The 19679-nt window shown below is 33.5% G+C and overlaps 1 long non-coding RNA gene across 1 annotated transcript in view; it reads right to left on the bottom strand.

The window, feature by feature from the left end:
- The window catches only part of LOC141507682 (uncharacterized), a 78375-nt gene that overhangs the window by 12424 nt on the left and 46272 nt on the right, over positions 1 to 19679 (bottom strand). The window contains exons 3-4 of the long non-coding RNA XR_012474238.1: positions 16941 to 17075; positions 10630 to 10725 (exon numbers count right to left, since the gene is read on the bottom strand). This is a non-coding gene — a long non-coding RNA (uncharacterized LOC141507682). The remainder of the gene's footprint in view (positions 1 to 10629; positions 10726 to 16940; positions 17076 to 19679) is intronic.

The raw sequence follows: 19679 nt of genomic DNA, 5'->3' as shown, positions 1-19679 counted from the left end.
CTGTAAAATGAGCCAGAGAAGGAAATGTCAAATAATTCTCATATTTTTGCCAAGAAACCCAAAATAGGGTCATGAAGAGTCAGACATGACTGAAACAACTGAATAATAAAAAGAGAACTTGACAAGCTAATATTTCATCAGTTTAGAGACATATCCAACATATGTTTCTTCAAAAAATATATCCTAAGATAAATTCCAAAATAAGGTAGAAGGAATGCCATAAAGTATATTCCCTTAGATAGCATATATATTTATCCTATAATATAGTTACATAATATATTAACATATCTTTAAAATTACAAATGAACCTTGCTATAAAGGCTCTATTCTATTTTCCCATTTGTATGAAGCAAATAGTTTTGTGGTCAGGCTTCTTCTATGGTAGCTTGGGTTTAAATTATATTTCTTTTTTTTTTTTGAGATTTTTTTTTGCAAGGCAAATGGGGTTAAGTGGCTTGCCCAAGGCCACACGGCTAGGTAATTATTAAGTGTCTGAGACCGGGTTTAAACCCAGGTACTCCTGACTCCAGGGCCGGTGCTCTATCCACTGCGCCACCTAGCCTCCCCTAAATTATATTTCTGTAAATATAAAGGGAATTACCATTACTTGAATTTATCCATGTAATATTTTCTCTATAAAATTCACATAAATCCCAATAGGTATCCTTCACTCTGACTATAAGAGGGTAGAAGAGCACAGTGGAAATAGTACTGCCTCCAATGTCACTGGGTTCAAATTTCAAGTCTTGCACTTACTATTTTGGGCAAATCACTTCTCTTCCCTATGCTTTAGTTTCCTCATGTAAAATAAAGTCATTGGGATGGATAGTCCCTGAGATTCCTTCCAGTTCTAAATATAGGAGCCTAAGACCAGCCCTCTTCTTGTACAAGACTGACTGAAAACAGATGAATAGCCTATACCAGTGAGTCAAACTCAAGTAGAACACATACATATAAACAAAGAATACATGCAAAAGGATCTCAATAGGATCTAAATAGGGATATTTAGAAAACTACATGTGTTTACAATATGTATATTTTATTATATTTTTATTTGTTTACTTAAATATTTCCCAATTTCATTTTAGTCTGGTTCCTGAACTATGTATTTCTTGCTTCTGGTCTACAAGTTATAATGGGACCCACCAAATGATTAAGACTCAGTGGATAGCCTCTAGCATGTTGGGTAGAGATACTCTATAGAAAAGTTATGGAAAATCAAGAATTTCATAAAATAAGAAGATATAGTTAGACAGACTGTATAATCTCTGAGAAATGATCATATTGATGAAGTCATGCATCTATGGGCATATTGAAATATGCAATATATAAAATTTTGCTGTTCCCAACAAGGCAAAGAGAGCCTATATTTGCAAATAGATCTTGTTTAAATTTAGTGTAATTTATTAAAAATTAAAATTAAAAATTTATGAAATGGGGTGGCTAGGTGGCACAGTGGATAGAGCACCAGCCCTGGAGTCAGGAGGACCTGAGTTCAAATCCGGCCTCAGACACTTAATAATTACCTAGCCATGTGGCCTTGGGCAAGCCATTTAACCCCATTGCCCTGCAAAAAAAAATTATGAAATGCCTACTATGTGCAAGGCATTATGGTAAGGTATTTCCTCAGATTATTATGCAAATACAAATCTGTTTATGCACAGACCTCTTCTAACTCTCAAGTAGATTGGAAGTCTAGAGAACTGGTTCTATTTTTTTCTTTTGTTTTTGTTTATCCAACGCCTAGCACATAGCAAATATTTTTAATATAATTGTTGGATTAGACTCTAATAAACCAAAACAGTTCTTGATGTCAAAAATCTAACATTCCCCATCACATTTCTCTACAACTTTCAGAATTTCCTCTTACTTTTTTTACCCTTCCCCTTTTCCCACCATCTTTTGCAACTAGTGTCATGACTTTTATCAATTCAAGACAGAACAATCAACCATAACCATAAAGGAAGAAAGATAACACAGGCAGTTCTCCATTATGCTGTGCTGGGTTTTTGTTCTTGTTTGGGCTTTTTATTTCTTTTTGCTACTTTTCTTCTTTAAACAGGATGATATTTGGAAAAAATCCAAGATGATCCTGCCATGCACAGCAACTCATGACAAATGAAATTATTTCATAGTTGACTTTCTCTCTTTACAATCTCATCCGTTAGCATAATGTTTCTGGGTACTTAACCTCTTACTCCTTTTCAACAGGAAATCTCTTTCTGTATTGAGAATAACAGTGCCAGAAAAGGAAGCAGGTGTTCAAAGCTTCAGCACCCGTAATTGGAAGAGGGAGAAGAAAGAAAGAGAAGAAAGGAGAGATCCTACATCAATTGTATTAATAAAATATTTTACTTTTTAAAATTATGCTTTCTGAAGAGTTTTAATGATGGATTTACTGTTTGTTATTGAGAATACAATATCTTATATCTTTGTATTCTCATTGTTATTAATAAAAATAAAAACCTAAATAACATAATCTTTCTATGTAAAGCACATCCTGATTTAGAATCCAAAAAACTTCACTTAGGAAGAAGGGCAGGATCTAAGGAAAGTAAATGCTATACTCTGGAATCCATCTTTCTGTAAATTTCTTTTGACAGATGATCATCTCACACAAATTATTAATAATATAGGCCCGATGCAATCAAAGTCTAAATTCTTGCTGATTTCATTTTTTATTGTGAATCAAAATTTTCCATTTTCATATAATATTTTACAATATGTGACCTATTCATGAATAATTTCAATACTTACCTCCTCCAGTAGGTCTGTGATCTCATTAATAGAGAAAATATAGTTTCTCTCTAATAGTGATCTTCAACCCACTCATGCCTGCCTATCTTGTATGATTCATGTTTATTTTCTTTTATAGATTTATCTGAGGGACTAGACTTAAATTGGTGGCAGCTTATAATTTTGGTAAGAAGTGAAGGGTTCTAAATACTACCAATAGTTAGAATATTTGCTGTTTAGGTAGAAGATTTGGTGTAAAGTAAAATTACTCAAATTTGCTTTGAAAATGGTTTGTCAGTCAAAGGAATCTTCTGCATATAGGGAAATACACCTTAAAATTTTTATGATTAGATCTATTAGGCTGATGACATTTAGGAAGAGGCAATACTTCCTTTCCCTGCATTACTTCCCTGATTGTTTTTCTAATTGTTCTAAACTTGACATTAAAGAAAAATTGACATTTGAGGGGAATTTTTCAATTCTTCCCCTCAAATATTCTAGAGAACAGAATTTCTTTATACTCAACATTATTCTAGTCTAACTTTTTTTTCAGCTCTGAATAGGGTAGTATAAGTATTATTAATATCACCATTATTGGTAATAAAAAAGCTAATGTAGCACTCTAACTCTTACAATAATTCTCTAAGATAAGAAGTTTATGTCCCCAGATTTACAGATGAGGAGGGGGAGTCTTGGAAAGATTAAGTGATTTAATTTTTACGTAGTGTAATGATTCTTAGAGGGTTTTTTCTAAGCTATCTTAAAATGCTGAAGGTTTGAATAGCTAGAGGAAACTGGGAAAGACTTCATTTAAAAGGTAGGATTTGAATTGGGTATTGAAGAACAGCAGGAGTTTTTAGAAACAGAAGAAAAGAGTGAGAGTGAATCTGGAGAATTCTGGACACAGAAATGTTGTAATATTTTTGTATTGGAAACATTTCTGTAGAGTGTGAGTGAGTGTGTGAGTGTGAGTGAGTGTGTATGTGTGTGTGTGTGTGTGTGTGTGTGTGTGTGTGTGTGTGTGTGTGTTCTCCATTCTTTGATGGGTCTTTGTGAACCTCATTTCCTTTGGACTTTAACAGTAAGACCGACTTTGGTCACCCACTTTAGGTCAGGAGCATGAGCAATAATCATGAATGCTCCTCAAACTCTGTGAGTCCTGCCTTACTTCAAGCACTAGGTCCTTGGAGACCACCCTAGCAGTATGCACAGTAGACTCTACAACTCCTCCACCAGGTGTTAGTCACTCCTCAAACACCACCCTGTTCTATCCACCATGGAAATCTATTTGAGCAAGATTCCACCAGCTTGTCCTCTTTTTCCTTCTGGCTTGGTCAGGCTTCTGCTGCTCCAATTTCTTCTCCCTTTCTTTTTCTAAGCTGGATCTACTTACTTCAGCTCCTTTGAAATTCACCTCCTTTCACAACTTGTAACTATCTCCTTAGAAGGTACTATCTCCTTCTTTCATAACTTGTAATTCTTTTTGCTTAATTTTATTACTTTCTTAGAATCTCACCCTTTTTAACTTGACTATCCTCTTTGCTATTTTTTCACAACTGTCTCTTTTTGCTTAACTATCTCTTTAAAATGACTATCCCCTTCGCCATTCCTCCCCTAGCCTCTCTTCTTTGTTTAATTCCATTACCTTCACAGGAACTCACATTCTTCGCCTTGTTAAAATATCTAAACTCCCTCATTAGGAACTTCTCTCTCCCTTCAGCTCACAGCAATACTGAAACTCACTTATCTAGCTGCTTCTCCAAAGGACCTAAACTTGTGAACTTTTTGTTAGTAGTTTGTGGATTTTTTGTGGTAATTTGCAGCACCTCTTGTGCAACCTATGAATTTAAGTCTAAGCTTTTCTTACCTCCCTGAATCAGTTTGGTGAGACTTTCACTCAAATGAACAACAGCTGTATATCCCGCCTTAGTTGCTCTGGGAATAATAACATACCAGATCTGAGTGGCAACTGATTCAAAAGCACTTGAATGGGATTCAGAATTGCTAGACTTTATAATTGATTTTGAAAGAAATTTAACATAACTAGACTAGATCATATGGTTCTGGAAGAGAGTAGTGTGAAGATGAAAAGTGAAAAGAGAAGATTCAAGGTTGTGAAGACCTTTCCATGCAGGGAAAAATAATTGCCAACTTTCAGTAATCCCAAATTTTCAGTTATAGCAAAAGCTCTTCTCTTTGAAATGAATATCCTTCCAGTGGACCTATTTGGTTAAGAATAATAAAACATTATGATTTTTGAAAAGATAAAAATTACAAATAATTTGAATGTCAGTGGAAATTGGTAAGTATATTTAGGCAATAGCATTTTACCAATAACAACTTTCATGCCAGAAATGACTACAACAAATTCTGACTTGAAAATGAGGTGGACAAGTTATGTACTGAGAATGACAGATGATATAGATCAGAAGGCTTGAGTGGTACTTTGGCACAGTCATAATACTAAAAGTTCAGTGCAATCCTATCCTCTTTGAGGGATTTATGGAAAAACTTGGATAAGATTCATGCAGGATGAAAAGACCAACAGGACAGAAGACAGCAAGAATTCAAAGTAAAGAAATTATAGATTCAAAGTAGTTGAAAATCAAAAATTGTCTCATATGGTATGGTACATGAGACATTATTAATCTAAAATTACATTGGGAATTTTCTTGATTTCTTCCCCGGTTAAATTTTTGGGATGAATCACAATACTTGGGATTTTCCCACAAAATGTAATCAGGAGGAAATCTCTCCAGCACATGGGTATGCAAAACTTTGAAATTATCTTTGTTTTCCTCTGATGAAATTGGAGCAAAACAAGAGAGAGAGAAAAAAGGAATAGTTTCTAAAACTCATTTATTTTGCTGTCCTTATGGAGGCATGGATAAGTGTTTTGGGGTACCAATCCCACAACCAGGAAGATGCATTGGAGTTGATAAGATTAACCAAATATTCCTTATGCCTCTGTTTCTGGTTCATAGCTGTAATCAGATGATTATTCCTTATCATTTACCATGTTAAAGCATATGATCAGCAGTACTAAAATCATAGAAATGTTAACATTGTAAAAGATCTTGGAGATACGAATGCTATTCCTTAATTTGCAAAAAAAAAAGTGAGACTCAAATTGAGTAGGAAAGGTAAGGTATGAGAGAGTAAGCTGCCAGACTCCCCTTAATTGCCCTCCAGGGTCAGTGGAAGGGCCTGAATTTTGGGAGAGGTCCACATCTGGTATTAGAGAAGTTAGTATAGGAGGAGGTCCTATTTACTTTAAGGTTATATTTACTAAACCTGCATTATTTAACCTCATCCACAGGTGAGTATGTGTCCAAAGTCAAAATGAAGGCCAAAAAAGGAGAGGTTTTAACAATCAGAAAAAAACTGCAAAAGTCAGTTCCCAATGTATGTATATGTAAGATTACAAGATTTAAATACCTTAAAAGTATGGAGATTACAAAAATAGTTTCCTATATATAAGATTATAATATTTCTTTGTGTCCCCAGTTCCCCTGCATTAGTCTCTAAAATGATTTAAATGCTGAGTGAGTGAGATATATTCATTATATATTAATTAATTAGTTAATTATATAATTTGAACTTTTAAAACCATTCAGTGAAAATTTGTAACTAGTTTTCACAAAGAATATAGTGGTTTGTGAAATCTAGGATTGTTCTTCTGGCCTCCTATCTTAATTCTGTACCACATATTAAACTCCAAGGCTATCTCAATTGTAGAAATGCTCTCATTGCATTATGAGGTAGTTTTTCCTCATGCTAAGTTTAGTTGCATTGGTTCCACAAATATTAATTTCCTTTTTTCTGAAATTTTGTGAAATAATTAACCTTAAGAAGTTTAGGAAAATGTTTACTATAGAAACCATTTTGCATAAAAACTGATAACTTGAAAATTAACAATTGTAAAGATGTTTTACATAAACTCCCTTTAGCCAGGATCTTTATTATTTTTTTTTTTTTGCCTTTGCATCTTTTTATTCTCAGGGTCACCTATTAGTTCAAAACATAGTGGCACATCAATCTGAGTCAAATTCCTTAGTGGAGAAAATGGAGAGAGGTTTCAGTTTTAATTTGGACACTTCTTATTTTGTCTTATCCTTTCTTGGTGTCCTAAAATAAATCTTAAGACTGTTTATTTAGTTTGCCCAAATTTGGTTAAAAAGAACTTCTCAGTTTGGCTTTTGTTTCAATTGTCATCTATAAATAAAATATTGGCTATTAAAACTATATAAGAAGCTTACATTCTCTATCATAAAATGGGAGAGGTATAATAATACCAGGGCATATTTTTGGCTAAGGTTATTGTTGTCATGGCTCAGGAAATATTTTGGTTAAGCTATCAGTCTTTTACCAGTTTGAAATTGCGTTGATTTTCATTTGATTCTGTATCTTAGGACAGATCTTTATGTGATGTTTTACTAGATGCATAAGATGATTAGTCTGAGATGTTGATATGACTCTTGAAATGATATACTCAGTCAATCAACCAGTATTTTTTAAGCACCTGCTCTTCGGCAAGCACTTCTCAGAGTGCTGGTGATACCCATCAGAAATGAAACCATCCATCTGGACACTGCTTAAGTATTTTACTGTGGAATGATTTTCATGGTGATGCATGGATGATGATTTCTGTCACAGCAAAGGGCAGTGACTGTTTTTACCCAGAAAACCTGAAAATGGCTAATCCATTACCTTCTGTCTAAATAACAACTGCTAACTCATCATTGCTGGCAGAATGTATGTTCATTTCTAGGAAATGAAGCATATTTTTTCATGGTAGATATCACTGTTTTTTTTTTAAACTAGCATGTCTTTAGAGAGGTGGTAGGAGGTATGCTCTTGTAATCTATGTTTTATAAAATCCCCTGGGATCCTTGGGAAGAAAAATGTAAAATGGACAGCAATCAGAACAGACCATCTCCTCTGGGCAGAACTAATTCAGGAGACAAATTATTGCCAGTATACATGGATAAGAAAATCAAGAAAATCATATGAGCTCCAGAGTGAGAGTCCATTTATTTCTACATTTTCATGTGTATGGCCCTGAATTTTCACAAATTGTCCTGGTTATTTATCCAGAGCCTTAGGCAACTTTCTAAACCTCCTTTTCTAAGGCTATAGGCTGGCAGTTGTTTTCTTCAGACCTCTGATTCATTGGTTCCCCATGAGGAAACAATGCATATAGTCTAAATGCTTCCAGTCTAAAAGTGTTGCCTGAATTGGGCAGTTGTGATTTGCCAAATTATGCTTCAAAAACAGTATTTGACTGCAGCAATGTTGCTGCCCAATGTTGCCTCTCCTATATGTATTGGGATCTGAAAAAAATAAAGTGTACTCCTTTAATGATGTGTTCAGAGAACTCATTTTGAATTAAGGAAGACCATCTCAAGTTCCATCTCTGGGTCATGCTGGTGGTATACCCTGGAAAAGTCATTTAATTTCTCAATTTCTTGGACAACTCTATAACACTTGAAGTTGTAGAGGAAAATGCCAAGCTGAACTAACACAGTGGGTTCTTAACCAGTAGCTCTTTATACTAGTGAAATTACATATGTATCATAAACTATTTATCTACATATTTATATTATATATTCTTTAATTTTATCTCATTAAAATATACATGTATATTTTATAGGCATCTCATATATATTTATATATAAATGTTTAAATATGTAATTTTAAATTGTATATATTTTAATATGTATTTTTATGTAATATGTAATAGACATTTAAAATATAGACATCTATAAATGCAATATATAGAAATACATGCAGATATATGTCTATGCACATGGAAAACACATGTGTACATGCAGCTATATTGACTTATAGATATATATTTTAACATTGACTTACATACATAGAGAGGAAACTGATGGCTCAGTAGATAGAGCATTGAACTTGGATTCAGGAAGACTTGAATTCAAATCTAGTCTCACATTTTCCTAGTTATGTTACCCTGCTCAACTCACATAATTTCTGATTGCCTAGCAAAATGGATCCATTAGATCCATTGGAATAGGAAAGGGTAAGCACTTCAACAGCTTTCTCAAGAAAATCCCAAATGGTCACAAAGAGTTGGATGTAACTGAAATAGTGACAGCAATAATAACACATACATATAAACATATGTATATAGATACAAATAACTATATTCAAGTACATTGTATATTGTAGCAAGGTTCAGATTAACTATCATTATGTCCTACAACAAGAGGGTCCATCTCACTGGTATTTATTTCCTGCACATAAAAGAAATGCTTACTATACACAAGAACCACCAAAACTCATTGACCAAAAAAACTTACAAGACAGTAATATATAATACTCCTAAATTTTCCCAAGTTAAGACTTAAAAACATTAAAACATAAATCATTGTAAAGGATTGAAGAAGAGGTTCTGTTATATTTCATCTAAAATGTTTTTGAGTTGAGCTAGAAAAGACATTAGATATAATATGATACTTAGCCAGGATGGAAAGATCAAGTGAGATTATTTTTTTTAGAATAGAGGAGACTTGAGTATGTTTGTAGGCAGTAGGAAACAAACCATTAGAGAGGAGAGAGTGAAAAATAAGTGAAAGAATGGGGATGACCAAGGGGGCACTCTGTTGGATGAGGTGGGATGGAATAGGATCATTTAAGCTAGATTAACTTTGGTAAGAAATAAGATCACTTTATCACATAAAAATATTGTTGTTGAAGGTTAAAGTGAAATGAAAAGAAGGAAACCTGGGCAAATGATCTGATTTATCTGATTATAGGCCCCTTGAAGGACAATTTCATATATATATATATATACATACATACATACACACATACATATATGTTTGCATGTATGTCTATATAGAATGAAATGTTAATGAAGAGGCACATATGAACATTTTATACACATGAAAATAGACATATGCAACTGTTCGCAATCTACACATAATATCTTTTTCCAATAACCAATGAACAGAGGAACTGAACCTTACTCTCTTGACATGAAACCAAAAAATAAAGGAAGTTTCAGCTGAGTAGGATGACACACAAGTTCTCCTTTGAAGGGCAAATAAACAATCTCTGCTTGTTTTGCTTTTGTTTTTCACATCTCCAAAGGCAACAAGAAGTGTCACTTCATCACATCCTTATCATCTAGTATTGCAGGACTCATGGTGTACTCTATTAAAAAACAAAATGTATAACTTAAAGATAACTATAGCTTGTATAACAACAAATGAATAAACAAAATAAAGCAAAATAAAGCAACCCACCATGAAGATATTCCACAGGAAAGCAAAAGCTTCTAAATTAAAACAAGATATTCAAAAGTAAAAGAGAGGAGAGAAGAGGAAAAATAAGTTGCAAAATACAATAACACAATTAAATTCCATTCCCACAAAAAATTGAGGACAAAAGCATAGGGCTTACTCAAAAACCTAATTTTATATCTAGAATACTTCTTCAAGAAGATTCTTTGGAGATTATAGACACGATAGAGACCAAAGAGCATTAGGAATAAGGTTGATTGCCTTCTAAAAGAAAGCAGACAACTGGTCACCATGGTTTGCAGTATCCTAAAACTAATCTTTTTATAACATAATTATAACACAGTCTGGCACTGTGACAATTAGTAGGCACTTAATAAAAGCTTGTTCCTTTCCCTTATTAGTGCAAAAATGAAACTCAATAACAAGCTAGAATTGTGTTAGTGGTATGTACATGTAAATATATGATATAGGGATCTGATATTAGGAAATTTTTTCTATCAGTGAACATTAGCAACTGTTCTACAAGAGAGTTACTTGAGGATGTTGACAAGTTAAGTAATTTGCCCAGGGTCAGAATGTCAGCATATATTAGAAGTGAGACTTTGAACCCAGGTCTTCTTACCTCTGATTGCCACTCATAGTTATGATCTCTGCTGATGACCATCAGATCTCTGTCCAGTCCTATCCTCTGTTATTAGTTTCAGGCTTCTGTCATCATCTACCAAATAGACAAATTCAACAGGATGTTCCATTGGTATCCCTAATTTAACATGTCCAAATCAGAGCTCATTACTTTTTCCACTCAAAATCCTAACTCACTTCCAGACTTTCTTGTTTCTATCTATGACCATCATCAATGTCATTATTAGGTCACATTTTCAAAATGACTCAGTAGATAGAGCACTGAACCTGGAGTCAGGAAGATTTGAGTTAAAATGTGACTGCAGTCACTTACTAGCCATATGATCCTAAATAAGTCACTTCATCTTTGTTTGCCTCACTTTCTTCTTCTGTAAAATAAAGATAATAGCACCTGTCTCGCAGGATTGTTATAAGGATCAAATGACATAAAGGCTGTAAAGTTCTTGACAAGATGCCTGGTATGTAGCTAGCACTATAAAAATAAATGGATGAATTTCTCATTCTTATACCATATATCCAAATTGCCATATCTTTTTAATTTTCACCTCAATATCTTTTTTCATACTCTTCTCACAGTCACTACCCTAATTCAGATGCTTCAGCCTCTCTCCTGAATTAGTGCCACAGTCTCTTAATCCCTCTCCTTGACTTGTTTTTCCTTAATCCAATCAAGTCTCCACATACTAAACACTGTTTTTAGGGTTTTTTTAACAAGGCAAATGGGGTCAAGTGACTTGCCCAAGGCCACACAGCTAGGTAAATATTAAGTGTCTGAGACCGGATTTGAACCCTGGTACTCCTGACTCCAGGGTCGGTGTTTTATCCGCTATGCCACCTAGCCGCCCCTACTAAACACTTTTATTAAAGTTTTAATTTCTAAATTCTATCCCTCCTTCTTCTTTCCCCTCCCTAAGACAGCAAGCAATCACATATAGGTTATACACATGTAATTATGGAAACATTTCTATATTAATAATTTTTACAAGAAGACAAAAGAAAAAAAGAAAATGAAAAATAGTACGATTTAATCTTTATCCAAGTAATATCACTTTTTTCAGGAGCAAATAGTATACTTCATCATTAGTGTTTTGGGATTGTCTTGGGTCATTGTATTGCTCAGAATAGTTGTCATTTATAATCTTCATCAAACAATATTGTTGTTACTGTGTAAAGTGTTTTCCTGGATCTCTTTACTTCATTATATATATCACTTCATGTCTTTTCAAATTTTTCTGAAATCATCCTGTTTGCCATTTCTGCAATAGCAATAATATTCCATTACAAATCATATATCACTTCTTGTTTGATGGACATTCCTTTGATTTCCAATGTTAGCCAGGGCAGCTAGGGGGCACACTGGATAGAGCACTGGTCCTGGAGTCAGGAGGACCTGAGCTAAAATTTGATCTTAGATACTTACTAGCTTACTTAGCTCACTTAATCCTGATTGCCTCACATCCAGGGCCATCTCCAATTGTCCTGGTTCATATCTGTCCAGATGACTCTGGAGGAGAAAGTGAGGCTGGTGACTTAGCACAGCATCCCCTCACTCAAATTCAATTCATGTGCTTGTGATGACATCACCTCCCTGATGTCATGGTCTTCTTGGAGAATGAACAGCAAACATCAATTCTTAGCTACTACAAAAAGAACTGGTATAATATTTTTGTACAAATAGGTTTTTCCATTTCTTGAATGTCTTTGGATATAGACCTAGCAGTGGTATTACTTTCCAGTATGGTTGCATCAGTTCACTATTCCACCAATAATACATTAGTTTCCCAGATTTTCTACATCCCCTCCATCATTTGCATTTTCCTTTTTTGTCATATCAGCAAATCTGAAAGGTGTGAGATACTATCTCAGAGCTGCTTGAATTTACATTTCTCTAATCCACAGTGATTTAGAGCATTTTGTTTCAATGACTATAGATAATTGATTTCAAAGCGATTTTCTTAAACTACAATTAGATAATGTCAACCTTCCACTATTTAAAATTCAGTGACTCCTTATTATTTCTATGATCAAATTTAAACTACTCTGTTTGGGATTTAAATGAACTTATAACCTGGTATTGTTCAGTTGTTTTCAGTTATGTTCCATTCTTCATGATTCCATTTAGGGTTTTCTAGGCAAAGATCCTGAAGTAGTGTGACTACTCTAGCTCATTTTACAGATGAGGAAACAGACAAACAGGGTTGAGACTTGTCCAGGGGGTCATACAATTTGTGTTTAAGGGCTGACTTGAATTCAAATCCTCCTCACTCTGGCTCAGGCATTTTAGCTGCCTATCTTTCTGTCTTTACCACATAGTATTCCCCTTCATGTTCTCTACACTGCAATCACATTAGCTCCTCTTCCTCATATATAGTCTCCATGTCTCATCTTTGTATTTTCATTGGTTGCTCAACATACATCTAATAGACTTCTTTCTCATCTGACTCTAAATTCCTCCAATTCTCACTCAAAATGTCAACTTAAACACAAAACTTTTCATGATTTCCCCCATCTATGAGAGAAAAAAATTGAAAAAAAATCTGTCAAAGTTTCTGTATAATACTATTTTTCTCCTTCAATGACAATGGAAACACCATATTTAATTTCCAATATTACAATGAATAAGGTGCAACAAGAAGAAGCAAAAATGACACAAAGGAAAAAGATGGGAAGAGAAGTTGAACTATAGCAAGTATAAAGTAGTTTTACTGAACGTGATACTGTTTAAAGGGCACTGAGAGCTTTTTAAGAAATATATATGAGAAGAGGATACGAAAATCAAACAAAAAGTTCAAAGACATCATTTTAAAAAGATCTTTGTGCCAAACTAGGCCATCTTGCTAAAACTTGTAGGAGCATAACTAGTAAAGATGTGAAAAGGCTTTCCTAAGCAATATTCTATAACAGTCTACATCTTTATCACAACACAGTTCACAGAAAGGAATGGGACATTCAAGTTCTTTGTGCTATTGATTTTTGGTTCATATATATGTGTATATTTATAAGTGCAATATTCTTTAGTATCATCTTAAAGACTATTCCATGTTAAAGTATTATGGGATTGTTTGAAAGATGCAAAATAGAACTATTAAGTGAGAACAAAACCGAGAAAAAGTATTCAGTCAAGGTGTTAGCTTCTGTTATGGAAGATATCCCTGGATAGATTCCAATTGAGTAGGAATTCCCTCTGATGATAAGGTTCTCAAAATGCGCTTGTTCAAAAAAGATACTGAGTCAATTGCATCAAGTCCTAGACCTTTCAACACCTTTCAAAGGCCCACTATCTTTACTCCAAGGCTTCGGCTAAACTATTCACAGAAGACAAAGTGAGTAAATGAGTATTAGACATGAGATGAATAGAAAGTCCGTAAAGTTGGTTCATCAGAATATGTATTTGACAGACACTATGAACAAACAGCTTGGTAGGAAGGTTCATGATTCATCTTCATGAATTCAAATCTCACTTCAGATTTTTACTTGCTGTGTGACCTCAGACAAGTCACTTAACCCTGGTTGTCTCTGTTTCCTCATATGCGAAATGAGCTGGAGAAGGAAGTGATATACTATTCTATTCTGGTATCTTTGCCAAGAAGATTCCAAAATGTGGTAAAGAAGAGTCAGTCAAGTGAAATGATTGAACAACAACTGACAAATAAGTAGTTGAATACATGCAACATATTTTTTTTAATTAAATTTTCTTTCATTCAACAAAAAACTGATTTCTTTCCATCTCCTATTCTACACCAGTTGAGAATGGGAAAAATGTTAATTACAAACATGTATAGTCAATCACAATGAATTTCTGTATTGACTATGTCAAAAATGTCTCTTTCTCACTCAGTACTTCACCTATCTATCAGGAGATAGGTACCATGTTTTATCATTAGTCCTCTGACATCATGGTTAGTCTTTATACTGATCAGAGTTTCTAAACCTTTCAAAAATGTTTGCTTTTGAAGTACTATTTTCATTGCAGGAATGCATTGCATATAATTGTGTGTATATAATTCTTTTGGTTTTGTTCACTTAATTTTGCTTCAATTCAAACTTCTCAGGTTTCTCTGAAACCATCCCTTTCATCATTTATTATACCATAATAGTATATATACATTCACACGTTTATATCATAATTTCTTCACCCATTCTTCAATTAATGAGTACCCACTTAATTTCTAATTCTTTATCACCTCAAAAAGAACTTTGAATGTTTAATGTTCTTAATATTTATTTTACTTAGGACTAATTACTCCCTCAGAATACCCTCCTAATTTTCCCATCTTCCTTTTTCCTTTTCTCTTTTATTTGCCTGTTGAATGAAATATATTTTGCATCCAACTTTTTTGTGTGTGATTTTTTTCTCAGTAGACAAATTCAGATAAGAGTCAGTCACTCTGTGCACTCCTTTCTCTTTGCTTGTATAGATTTCTATTTGTATGTCTTGATTATGTGTGATAATTTTCCTCTCCCTTTCCTCCCCAATATTCCTCCTCTTCTCTTCTCAATATTCTTCTTTTTACATAGTCAAGACATCAAAGAACTGCTCCCAGATCTTTTGATTATTTAAAATCCTTCTGTGACTTATGATGATGATATTATTATTCCTTTAGGATTATTCATTTGTGTATTGTGTATATACATTGTTCTTGTTCTGATCACTTTGAATTTTTTACTTTTACATTTACATTTTCATATTTCTCTTGGTTCTTGTGTATTCACTTTAATATTTCTGCATAATTCTTGTCTTTTCATCAAGAATGCTTGGAAATTCTCTATTTCAGAGGTTTCAACATGCAACCCACAGGCCACATTGAGGCCCTCAATACTCTCAAGCACCTCTGAATCAGATTATGATGCAATGGAGAAATATTTAACAAAGTAAATAAAATGCAATAGAATATAAAGTTATTTATATATAGCTTTCCAAGTCAATATGTGGTACACAGAGATCCTTCTATATGGTTTAGTGACCCCCCACTTCTTTTTTGAGTTTGATATCATTGATCTATTTCAATTTCATTATTCTCAGTTTTTCTGAGTAGTTTAATCTTTAATATAAGACTATATATCTTTTGCCTTCTCAAATATTGTATTCTAAGATATCTTCACGGAAGTTACTGGTAAATCATTAGTAATCTTGACTGTGACTCCTTGATACTTGAATGTTTCTTTATGGCTGCTTGTCATATTTTTCATTAGGTCTAGAAAATTGGGGGGTTGCCTGTTTTGTTTCTTAGATGTATCCTTTTATTTTAGAATCTCTTTTAAGAAGTGACCAATGATCAGGAAAATTTTATGATTTCGTAAAATATATTATCTAATTTCTTTTGGGGGGTTCATGTCTTTCAGTTGTTCCAATGATTCTTTTTTCTAAACTTTTTTTAAGGCAATGGGGTTAAGTGACTTGTCCAAAGTCACACAACAAGATAATTATTAGGTGTCTGAGGTCAAATTTGAACCCAGGTCCTCCTGACTCATAGGCCAGTTCTCTCTCCACTGTACCACCTAGCTGCCCCTGTTCCAATGATACTTAAATTTTCTCCCCTCAGTTTTTTTCAAGTCAGTTGTTTTTGCTACAATATACCTTAAATCTACTTCTGTTTTATTTTTTGAAGATTACATTATTTTGTCTCATTGAATCTCTTTTTTATTTGGTTTGTTGTAATTTTCAGGCAGTTTGTGGTTTGGGCAAGATTTTAAACTGATTTTGCCAAGCTGTTAATTCCCTTTCCAATTCTTTCCCCCATAGCTCTCTTTTCTTTTCCAATTTTTTTTCCTCTAACGCTCTCCTTTCATTTATCAAACCATTTAAAAACTATTTTAAAACTCAATTCATTTCTCCTTGGAATACTAGTTGAATTTGTTTGCAAATTGTATTTTTCTTTGAGATATTGCTCATTGATATTTTGGATTCATCTTTTTTTGGGGGGGATTTGTGTCTTGAGAGTCATTATAATAGTTTTGATGGTGGGATTTGTTTCTTTGTCTGCATCCTGATACAGATGATCTGTTAGAGCCAGGTTCTGCTTGTTTCTAGAGGAGGCTGTCTTAGACAGCTCAGATTAAGGTTTTGCAAGCTTTCAGTGCTGACCCAGAAGCAAGTTTAATGTCTGCCTATATGATTTGAGCTCTGCCAGGTCCACCTGGTTTAGGTCTGAAAAATAACTGCTGCTAGATTCTCCCCTGCTCCTGGGTGTCCAAGTCACAAATCTGCTGCTTGCTTCTAAATTTGTTTCTTGTTTGGTGTATAGCTTAGGATCTGTGACAACGCCTTAGCCTGGAACACCACCTACCCACCCTCAATCTATGACCTGGAAGCAGGCACTGAATGATAACGCTGGCAGTTGAAATGCATTCCATTCACTATTCACAAGTTTAGGCCCTTCTCTGTGGCATTTGGAGACTCCTCTTGCCTTTATGCACAACTTCTCCCTGTAGTGGAAAAATAAAGTTAGTTGCATTTGGGAGGAATATTTTATAGTGATATTAATGAGCCAAAACTTTTCTCTGAAACAAGGTTTATCTTTAAAAATAAATATCAATATCTTTCTTTAATGTATCATCTACATTTTTCAATAAGAATTTTTTCTTTTCTCTTTTCCAGAAGCATCCTTTGATTATTTTTAATGTTTAATTTATTTAAGGCAATGGGGTTGAGTGACTTTCCCAAGGTCACACAGCTAGGCAATTATTAAATGTCTGATGCTAGATTTGATCTCAGATCCTCCTGACTCCAGGGCCAGTGGTTTATCCATCCAACTGCACCAAAACCATCCTTTATAATAAAAAGAGATGAGTAAAGTTCAGCTAAATCAACAAACATATTGAAAAAGTTGAAAATTATACCCAATATTTCAAAGTAGTGCCTTCTCATCTCTTCTTTGGAGCCACACTTCATCAACATAATTTCACAGGTTTAATTTTCATTATTTTGTTGTTCTAGCAATTTACATTGTAGCCTACCAGAGTTTCTTAGAAAGGGAGGGGGTTTTGTTTTGTTTTGTTTTGTTCACAGAATGGGAAGATAACTTTTCCCCAGCCCAGCTTAGTGCAGCTTCAGGTCTTTGGATCTCCACTTCACTCCCAGGACATGACTAGATAGAGAGAAAAAACTATGCTACAGTCAGATAGATGTAATTATACAGCTCATCCCAAACACATTCCATACACAGCAAGTAACCAATGGAAAGTGAGTGTTCCAATCCACATAGGAATAGAACATTAAATGTCTTCTTCCAGAAGCAAATGCCTGCTGCTTTCCATATGAAAGCTTCAATTTTAGTTAATCTGGGTATATGGCTAGCCCTGCTATATTTAGCAAATAGGGAGATCATTCCTAGCTAATTTGTATTTGGTAGAATTATCAAATAGATTACTCCTAATATTTCCTTGACTGGTCTGTTACAATTGATTAACAATTCTATTTTTACCAATGTCAGATTGTTTTGATGATTATTACTTTATTATATTGTTTGAGGTCTAGAAGTGATATAATCCCTTCAATCATATCTTTGAAAATAATTTCCCTTGGTATTATTCTAGATCTTTTTTTTACTTCAAAAGAATTTTGTTAAAATTTTTCTTTAGCTCTTCAAATCATCATTCTAATATTTTGATTTCTATAGCATTAAATCAATAAATTATTTGCAGTAATACTTCATTTATATTATTTTTGCCCAGTGTAACCATGAGCACTGATTATCCCTCCAATCAGTTGTTACTTTAAAAAATTATTAAGAAAATATTTTGTAACCATATTTATCTAAGTATTGAGCATTTTGGAAGATTGACTCCTCAATATTTTCTGCATTTTGTAACTATTTTGGATGGGTATTGTCATTGTTTTCTGAATTTTTTCATTGTAATATGGAAATGCTTGTGGTTTTGTGGGTATATTTTGTAATCTGAACTTTAATGGAGCTAATGATTGTCTCAGTTTCTATGCTAATTCTCTAGGATTTTCAGTAATAGCCATCATGCCTTCAACTAAAACGAATAGATTTGTCTCTACCTGTCTTTATGCTTTTAATTTCTTTCTCTTATCCTTTTGTTCTTATTAACATTTTAAAAATTACATCAAATAACCCTTGGATAATGAGATATCCTTTTTTTTAATCCTGAATTTATTGTAAAACCTTCTAGGATTTTCCTTTTGAATATAACATATGCTTTTGGTAATATATAGATTTACATAATCTGCATATATACATACTTGATAAATAGATATTGTACTTTACTAAATATCTCTATATCCATTAAATAATATTTTAACTGACTTTATTTTTAATATAATTAAGAAAGTTAATTATTTTTCTAAATTGAACCATTTCTGGCATCCCAGGGATGAAGAGAAACCAATTAGATGAATGCCATCTAGCTACAGACTTCAAGCTGTCTACATTTTTCCTTCTAAGTTTATCTATCTTACCTATCTTTCATGGATCACATGTAGTATGTATGTATACACATGATAGCTCCACTATTAGAAAATAATTTCATTGAAAGCATAGACTATTTCGTTTTTGTGTTTGTATCCTCAGTACTTAGAACATTGACTGTCAGACAGTAGACATTTAGTAAACATTTGCTGACTGATAGCTTAATATCTTCCCTCAGGCTTATCATCCCTATGTGAAATATTCCTAGTTCCCTCAATGTATCTTCTCATAACATATCTCTAGTCTTGCCAAATAACTTGTCCATATCATTTACTGTCTTGTGAGGATTGCTATGAATTAACCTTTTACATTTATTTATTTTAATGCCCTTCTTGCTACAAAAACTTTAATTTTTCTTCAGAAGGAATGAAGACTGGCTCTCATCTTCTTTGTATTGGACCTTTGTAGTATCTTTTATATTAATTAACTTCATTTACTAGTTTGATTAGTCTAAAAGATCATTTTAACACCTTAAATATGTGTTCATATTGGGCTGAAATAAATGTATTGTAATTGAAACCTAGTTTTTACGCAATCATTAAGGACAGTTCTGTTACTAGATAAATTACTAATTTTTAGTATCCTAAAGTTAACATTC

This window comes from Macrotis lagotis, chromosome 1 (assembly GCF_037893015.1).
Source record: "Macrotis lagotis isolate mMagLag1 chromosome 1, bilby.v1.9.chrom.fasta, whole genome shotgun sequence".
Taxonomy (NCBI): Eukaryota; Metazoa; Chordata; class Mammalia; order Peramelemorphia; family Peramelidae; genus Macrotis; species Macrotis lagotis.
Note: the sequence above shows the minus strand (reverse complement) of the source record. Positions and strands in the feature narration are given on the sequence as shown.